Below are 9,446 nucleotides of genomic sequence, written 5' to 3'. Positions count from 1 at the left end.
TTGGGGTTCATTCCAGGATCACGTGGTCCCCAACTCCGCTCTCTGCCTGTGCTTCCCACAGCAAGTCACTGGTGTGAGCCGCTCCGCCGTCTACACAGCCTGCGTCATCCATCGGGTCCACCCAACATGGGTGGGCTCCTGCTAAGAGCACTGAGAGAGGGGCAGGGGATTGGCAGGCAAACAAAAAGACGCTGTCTTGGATCTCGCTAGAAAACACAGACATTAAACAATCACACACGTGACTGGCTCTGCAGACCATAGTGTGAACTGCAGGATCATATGAGAAAGGAAACCACAGGTCTTAATTTAGCCCCAGGGTCAGAAGAAGCCTCTGCGGGAATGTGAGACTTGAGGATGGGTAGGAGTGAACCAGGCTCCAGTGTGGGGAAGAATGCTCCAGAATTGCATTGTCCAAAAGAACTTTCTGTGATGATGGAAATATCCTGTGTGTGCCGACCAATTGGTAGCCCCCAGCCAAGTGTGACTATTGAGCATTAAAATGTGTCGAGTACCACAGAGGAGACGGATTTTAATTTTATTCATGAAAATGTATATATTTAAAGAACCACGTGTGGCTAGTGGCCACAGTATTGAACAGCAGAGGTCTAGAAAAAATAAAAAGTTGAGGCAAGGGAGCTTAACTGAAAAGGGGTTTGATGGCTTCCAGAAGCCTCAAGTGTGGTGAAAAAAAGAAAGAGACTGAGGCTAGGTGAGGACTGAAGGGAACAGGACTCAGGATCTGCAGACACTTAGGAGAGCAGGGCTGAGAGTGCTGGTACTTAAGGGAACAGGGCTGAGTGGGCAGGCCCTTAATCAAGGGATCAGGGCACAGAGGGTACAGGCACTTAAGGGAGAAAGGCTCAGAGCATGCAGGCGCTTAAGAGAGCAGGGCTCAGAGCATGCAGGCACTTGCAGACCTCGTGAGAAGTTTTTAATTTTATTGCAATGGGGAGTGGTTGAAAGGCTTTGAGAAGAAGAGCAACTGAGTTAATTTTTGTTTTAAGACGGTGACTCTGCACTGTAGCCATAGGGTCAGGGGGCACCATTGGAGGAGGAAAACCATGGAGGAAGTATTGTCATTTCCTAGGCAGGAGCGGCTAGTGGCTTAACCTGGCAGGGGAAGATCATGGACATGGAGAGGCAGGTGGAGGTGTGGCATGACTTTCAGGAGCCGTCCGTGACACGCAGTCTGAAGAGGCGGAATCTGGCAGTCGAGCCTGGGTTGTCTAATATGGCAGCCACCAACCCTCCCGGGCAGTTTTTGTCATCACCCTTGGGTAGAAAAAGGACAGATGACCGCATTCGCTGAGTGTCAGCTCTGGGCTGAGGATTTCGTGTGTGTTGTCTTAAATCCATGTCACAGTAACCCTAAAGACTATTAGGAAAACAATCCTTTTAGGAAAATGGGGCTCAGAAAAGTGAACATGACCTAGCTACCATGCTCCTTGGTATTTACCCACCGGAGTTGCAGACATGCCTACACAGAAACCTGGCACAGAGGCGCATAGCCACTTTATTCAAAATTGCCAAAGCTTGGCAGCAACCAAGACGTCCTATGGTAGGTGATGGATAATACATGGTGACACATCCGGACAGTGAAATATTACTCAGCACCAAAAAGAAATGAGCTACTGAGTCATGAAAAGACACCAAGGGACCTTGAGCGTGTGTTGGTAAGTGAAAGACGCCGGTCTGAAGGGCTACAGACGGTGGGATTCCAACAGAGGGCGCTCTGGAAGACACAAAACTATGGAGACGGTAAACAGATCCGGGTTGTCAGGGATCTGGGCAGCAATGGACAAACAGGTGGGGACGAGGGCATTAGGACAGCGATCGTGCTCTGACACTACAATAGCGAATTGTGTCATCATACACCAACCAGAGCCCATAGAATACAACACCCAGCGTGAACTCCAGTGTAAACCATGAGCTTTGGGTCACCCATGTGCCACTCTGTGTGGACACTGGTAGTGAAGGAGGCTGGGGGAGGGGCAGGTAGAAAACACCTGTGCTTTTACTAGGCTTTGCAGCGAGCCTAAAGCTACTCTAAAACATCAAGTCTCAAAGAAAAATGAAAGCATCAGCAGTCGCCCAAGGCCTCGGTGACCAAGGCAACCCCCAGAGGAGGGCCCAGCGCAGGGCTCCTCACCTGCAGATACGGCCACCTCCTCCAACTCGTTGCAGGCTCCACACCTCCCAGGCTTTTGTTTTCAATCAGCCCCTCTAATTCCCAGTGATTCCGTGCTGTGAGCATCAATTCTACGTTCCAGGTCAGGAGGCAGGCTCGGAGAGGCTGGCTCACGACTCAGTCACCTGGTGGGCGGCCAGCAGTTGAGCCAGGAAGGACCCAGGGAGGACTCCCCTGACGACTTCCTCTTCTGCTTACTGTCAACACCTGTCGAGAGACCTCAAGGGACACTCAGGTGAGTCACCTGGCACCACAGGTCACCCTCCCTGACCACTGGGTGGCAGCAGTTCTGCCACCTGCTATCAGGGTCACTGCCCCTGCCAGGATGCTGAGTTCTTTCTTGCTTCTGAGTCTTGTTGAGAGAAACCCAAGGTGCCAGGTGGCAGCCGCAGCTTATAGTTCAATAGGGCTCTTTGAGTGGACCCTGGGAGGATTTCCTCTTCAGAGAATCTGGGCCTCTAAACACATAGTCAGAGCCTCAGGGATGGCGAGCGGGAACCCTTGATAAGGGTCTTGATCTCAGGCCCGTCGGGGTGCAGCCCTTGGGGGGACCCAGGAAAGACAGACGAGACTCCATGCACACACTCAACCCGTGTGCTCAACTGCCGGGGTGCAGCCCTAGGGGGACCCGGGAGGGATAGATGAGACTCCATGCACACACTCATCCCGTGTGCTCAACTGTTGGGGTACAGCCCTAGGGGGGGCCTGGGAGGAACAGACAAGACTCCACGGACACAGCTCAAGATCGGAGAAGCAGCTGCAACTAATGTCATTTCATGTATACCTCAATGTCTTGGGAAAGCCTCCTCTGGGAGACTGTCCTCATAAGACTCTGAAATCATCTTGTCTTCGGAAAAGGTGCACGTGCCCTCCCTGCTGTGGGACCTTCTCCATGGCTTATACCTTCTCCTGCCTGTGGCCATAGCTGCCTGCTTGTGCTAGCTCTCTCTTCCTCCCACCCTCCCTTGCTCCCTTCTCTCTCTCCTCTCTCTCTGTCTCTGACACACACACACACACACACACACACACACACACACACACCCCCCCACCGTGGAGTAGAATAGTGACCATAGCCTGCCCCTGTAGTGTTGAGACTTTATGCCCAACCCCTCTCTGGAGCCACCCTCCCCTAAGCAAATCCAGGCCACACCTCTGGGTGTAGAGCCAGTGTTAGGGCCCCAGGAGTCCCTAGGGAGCCACTGGAGGATAAAGAGAGCAACTTCCCCCCTTGGGGATGACAGCAGACTTTTCTACGTTTTATGTCCTTGGATGTCTCAGCTTCAAGGACAAACACAACAGGCTGGGTTCATTCCAAGTGCAACCAACAGGCCTCTTGTGTAAGTTTTCTCCAGGGCCCTCCAGGCTCCAGGGCACCTCCAGCTGTTCCTGCCCAAGCCCCTGGGAGCAGAGGTGTCCCAGGGACAGCTGTGGCCTTCCCTTCTGAGGGGCTGCTGTCACCTCTCCTGGAGCTGGGGCCTCACATGCTGGGATCTGGCAAGGAATGTGCCCTTTCAAGGCTCGGGGCAGTTCCAGTCATCGGGTATTTATGGGACCTGGGACAGGGTGGGGGCAGGGCGTCATTGTGGTTAATTTTTTTCTCCTATACAATCAGCTAGGCAGGAATTCCAGGCTGTGTATGTTTATGAGAGACCATGGGGGTACTGAGAATGAATAGTGCTGACCTCCCCTTGGGGCCTGGAGCTTTCTCCTTTCGTCTCCTCCCAGCCTGTGGCTGGCCCTGAGCTATGTGAGGAAGAGGCGAACAGGGCAGAAAAGCCTCCCAGGCGCTGGTATCTGGTCTGGGCCATCACCTCACTACAGCACAGATGCCCAAAATGCCTCCTGTGGGCACAGTCTGGGGGAACTGTTGAGCTCTGGGCCTTGTCAGGAGGGGACTGAGAGACAGAGATGCTCATATGGTCCCTGCCATGTAGGATCACACAACAAATTCAAGTTAAGTGAACAGTATTCCTGACTAGGCTGGGCATGGTGGCTCATGCCTAATCCCAGCACTTTGAGAGGCCGAGGTAGAAGGATCGAGTGAGACCAGCCTGGGCAACATAGTGAGATCCCACCTCTGCAGAAAATACAAAGAAAAATTGGCTGGGAATGGTGGCATTCCTGTAGTTCCAGGTATTCAGGAGACTGAGGCAGGAGGATTACTTGAGCCCAGGAGTTCAAGGATGTGGTAAGCCATGATCGCACCACTGCACTTCAACCTGGGCAACAGAGCAAGACCTAGGATGATGTCCATTGCCTGTCACGGGCTCTGATGTGTATCCTTTCACTATAGCCCAGTGACTCCCTAAGAAATGTCAGCAAACAGCAAGGAGTTGGCTTGCGTGTGACTGACCATGCCCTCCTCCCAGCCCACCTGGGCCTTCTAGATGTTTTTGTAGGAGGCTACCAGCCTGGGCAAAGCCAAGCTCTTCTCTTACCCAGTAACCCCTGTTGGCAGGCAGGTGTGGAGGGAGCAGAAGGCAGACACACCATCTGCTGGTTTAATTACGGCTCTTTGCGGGGGCTGGGACTGGGTCTGGAAGGCTGCTATCTGCAGATTGTTCGTGGACCATGAGCTGACGCTGTGAGCTTTAAATAAGGGAGGATGGCCCAGGCTGACAGCAGCCAGCAGGTTGGGGCAGGGTCCCCGGGCTCTGGCTCCCTCTCCTTTCTCTCTGCAGGGGTGGGCGCTGTGCCCAGATGAGCTCCACCACTGGCCCTGGGGAGCCCGAAGCCAGGCTGGGGTAGGACACCGCAGGGACAAGCTCTCGGGGAAGCCCAATGCAGCCATGGCCAAAAGGCATCTGTTCTGTTTGGCTATTCACTCAGTAAACCTTTATTAAGCGCCTGGTATTTGCTTAGTGTGTCTTCTGTGGTGACGCAATGGTATGAATGGCCAAATGTCCTGTCTTCCTGGAATGCTTTTGAGTTTATGGAGCAGGAGGAGGGTTCCAGTCACTGTGTCTCCTTGAGCAGCATGCAGATTTTGGATTCGGTCCTGAGGTGGTCCCAGTGAAGAAGCGTGGTCCTTTGAGCATCCCCACAGGCAAATCGTGGCTGCCCCTGGTGGGATATTCTGATGTCCTGTGTTTAGTAAGGGAAGGACAGACCATTTATTTATTTATTTATTTATTTTTGAGTAGAAGTCTCACTCAGTCCCCCAGACTGGAGTGCAGTGGCCGCTCCCGGCCACTGCAGCCTCCACCCGCTGGGCTCCAGCCATCCTTCCGCCTCAGCCTTCCCAGTAGCCAAAATTACAGGTATGCGCTACCATGCCCGGCTGATTTTTTGATTTACTGTAGAGATGAGGTCTCGCTGCCCAGGCAGGTCTCGAACCCGCGGGCTTAGGCAATCTACTCACCTCAGCCTCACAAGGTGCAGGATTACAGGCTGAGCCACCGAGCCTGGCTAGACCATTTATTTGTAAGGTCCATCGCCTCAGGTCTCTCTGAGGGTGGCTCCCCAGGGAGTCCGGGCAAGATCTAGCAGGGAGTAGTGACCTCACCACATGCATGCGTGCCGCTCAGAGCCAGCGGGCTGAGTCCTGGATCTTTGCTGATCCCCCCCTGCCCACCAACTCCAATCACGTGGCCCCTGCCTCCCACAGGCTGGTGTGGGCAGCCCTGCCACATCCCTCATCCCACACGTAGCCTCTGCCTCCTCACAGTGGATCTGCCAAAGCCTCTGTCCAGGATGACTGAGCAACGAGGACCAACACAGGGAGCTTTTAACCACGAGAGAATGCTGGCGGGGCACTCAGGGCAGGAGGATCAGATGTCCGGCCCTTTCCTCGTGGTGACCTCAGTTTCTGAGCCTGTCTCCTTCCCTGGCATACTTTTACTGAGAGCTGACATCAAGGGCTCCTCTCAGGCCCCATGTTTATGGGAATTAGTCCACTCGTGCACCCTTATTTTATAGAAGGGTGGTACTAAGTTTGGCAAGGAGGGAAGTTCACCTAGCATCCCCCAGCCAGTGATGGGATTTGACCCCCGTGGTCTGACTCCAGATCTCCTTCTCTTAACCCGGGTGCTGTGCAGACCCTTGAGGCCGGGTGAGCCCATGTCAAGCTTGTCCCATCCATGGTCAAGGCTGGAGTCTGCCAGTCCACCCCAGTCCCTCAGCTCATCAGAGAAAAACCCTTCAAGGTGTAGAAATGGCGCCGACCACCTTTTAGCCCATGAATTAATACAATGATCAGTCTATCAAGGCTCTTGTCGAAGGCAAAATACATCTTCTGGGAAAAGGCCACCCCTGGTTGTTTTCGCCTTTTGGCTGCTATGAGTAGTCAGGGTGAACGTGTGTACAGTTCTGGGGATATTTTAAAGATGACTTTGAATGGCTCTACATGTCTTGAAGCCTCTTCTGCTTAGAGGTCGTGGCAAGTCAGACTTTCAGAAATGTATTTAAGAAGTCAGGGTCCCATGCTGGTAAGCCACGAAAATCCATAGGCCGGAGAGTCTGAAAACTGGACAGCCACCATCCCAGGAAACAGCTCTAACCCGGCTCAGGTGGCCTGTGGGAGACTGCCTGGCCTTGCCCAGAATGTCCGAGGTTGGAGTCAGAACACAGATGGATATTGAAGTGGGGGCTGGCTGTTCCCGGGTCCTGGAACCCCTTCCTCACTTCCCAAAGGCTCCATGCTTACTGCTGCCTTTCTCACAGAGGTGTTAAAAGGCTGATGGTGCTGCCGTATGTGTGGGTGTTTCTCAGTCAAGGATCACACGTTTGTGTTATGACTATCATTCCCTTGGTAGAAGACACCAGGGTGATGCCTCTGACTCACCATCAGTAGATTTTTGTGTGAACTACACTGCGTTATTTGGAAGTATTAAAAAGTAGAGACTTCCAGAAGGCTTCTGGTAGCCCACAGAACTGAAGGTGAGGTTAGGAACCACACTCGAAGAGTGGGGACCCGACAAGGTCTGGGCAACAGGGTTAGGGGCTGACTGTGGTGTGAACAAGGAACAGGCATTTTTAGTTTTGACATCACTCCACTCAAGGTTCAAAATCCCGAGAGATTTTGATGGACGGACTGCTCGATGAGTGTAGGGCGAGAGTCCATGATGGACGATTCCACCTGGCTGAACCCTATGGAAGCGGTGACTCCCCAAATAAAAATCAGAGGCTACTAATGGAAGAAAGAGGATGTAGCCGCTGGGAGGCCCCAGCGTCCACTAGAAATGTGCTTTTTGAGCTGTTTATGCAGAAGCACACACAGGCTATCCTTACCCTGAGCACACGGTGGAGTGACCAGGGATTCGGGGTGAAGTTTGGGGCCTGGCACCTGCATGCCCTGGCAAGGGGTGGACCTCTCACACCATGCACAGCACGTGCGGTCCAAGCACTCAGGCCTGGGGACTTGGAACTAAGCTACACCTGGCAACTAAAAGCACCCAGGTTCTTGTGGGGGTATGGTGGGGGAACAGCAGAGAGGGCATTTCCAAAGCCAGCCAAGGCCTCCAACGTGTGCAGGAAATTGTTAATCACACCCTGTGATTCTTCTTGGAATGAGCTGTCTTTACGCTTTAAAAATAAATAGATGTGAACCGAGGCCTATCCGAACCCTCGTTTCCTTAACCATCCATCTCGGAAATAGTTGGTAACCTGCTGCCTGTGCCCCCTGCAGAGGCTGCCCTGCTCCCTGGAAAACAGGAATTTCTTATCAGATCAACAGGAAATTCTATTTTTACTCGATGTTACAATTAAAAATATCACAGGGAGAGAGAGGCTTTCCCATGCCCAAGTCTTGCTCTAAATTTATCCCCGACTGAGGACTCAATTGTTGCCCCCGGGGCTCTCCCCCTTTGAACTGGGCCCCAGAAGGCAGTGGGACAAAAAGCTTTGACAGTGACTTGGTTTTCTTTCTAGCCCCAGGTCACCATATTGCCCTGAAGACCTCTTAGGGAACTTATAGGATGCTCTGTACAAGTCATGGCTGGGCCCAGAAAGTAGCCCTAGAGACACCACTAGGAAGTGGAGACATCTCACTGTAGCAGCGTGTCAACTTCTCCAAAGACTCGAGCCTAAGTTGGCCTAAAGTGTTACCAGGTGACCCCTTTTTCCAAAGCGAGCAGGGGAGCGAAGCTGAAGTCTACTGAGGCCTGACTGTGTGCCAGGTACCTCGGAGCATGGGTCAGGCCTTATGATCTCTCCGGTAGCCATTGTGAGAAATGTGAGTAACAGAATCTCCGGGACCAGAACTCAGGGTGACAAACTGCTCACTAGGAAATTCCTTGTGGGTCCCCAAATCTTTCAGAATATATACTGCCCTGCCCTTTCCCCCACTAACCCTGCTGCATTTCCCCTTGATAAGGTAAATTCACAGTTGACCTTCACAGGTACAGGACAAAGACAAGACTAGAAATCACCCTTCTGCCCACCCCAGACACATGCATCATTGCCTTATTTCACTCTCTCTTTCCACATTTGCTTGATCTTATGTGATATGTAAATTCACTGAGCTAGATGGACACATGATGAACTGTTCCTCTACTCCCCCTGTTCACTGTTAAATGTAAATTCACTGAGTACAGATCAAAGGCTTTCACAAGGATGGACACCTCTGTCCTTGTTCCCTGCCTTCCATCATCCTTCCTTTCTTCCTTCCCTTCTTTGCTCCTTCCTTTTTAAATACTGAAGTTTTCAAAATTCTCTCTGGAAAAAGCACAGACCACAAAAGCAGCTGTGATTTGTGTGTCTACTTCCCAGGTGTGTCCTAAATCTTGGCAAAATAAACCGTTTCCTTAATCTTCAGTTTTAGGAAGAAACTATCATCAGCTGCACCAGCATCTTCCCTGACTTAACAGAGGAGCAAGCACGGGTTGGGAGAGTTGTAGGGAATAGAACCCGGGGCAGCTGGATTTCAGAGCTCATGCACTCCTCGCTTCCCCACCACAGGTCAGCAGCAAAACTCATGGACCCAGAGTGGCTATGCAGGTGTTACCAGCTGGACCCTGGTGGTCTCCAGGAATCCTTTCTCCTAGAAGCAGCCTCTGTCTGTCCAGGAGAGCAGCTGCCTCAGATAGCTGCCTCCCCCGGGAAGCCATGGAACTACATCCAGGCCCGGTCGGCTTCCACTCACAAGTCGCGTGACTCCTTCTTGCAACCCTGCTGAGGCACCCTTCGTCTCTTGCCTGGGGCTGGAGTAAGCCAGCACCTTCCTCCCTTACCGAGGTTGTACTTTGTTTTGTGGTGCAATTAAGAGACGGCTGCAGGACACACAGGCGGTGACCCTGGCTCTGACACTGGGACGTCACTT

Source organism: Carlito syrichta, unplaced genomic scaffold (genome assembly GCF_000164805.1).
Source record: "Carlito syrichta isolate Samal-C Ts95f unplaced genomic scaffold, Tarsius_syrichta-2.0.1 Scaffold303375, whole genome shotgun sequence".
NCBI classification, from domain to species: Eukaryota; Metazoa; Chordata; class Mammalia; order Primates; family Tarsiidae; genus Carlito; species Carlito syrichta.
Note: the sequence above shows the minus strand (reverse complement) of the source record.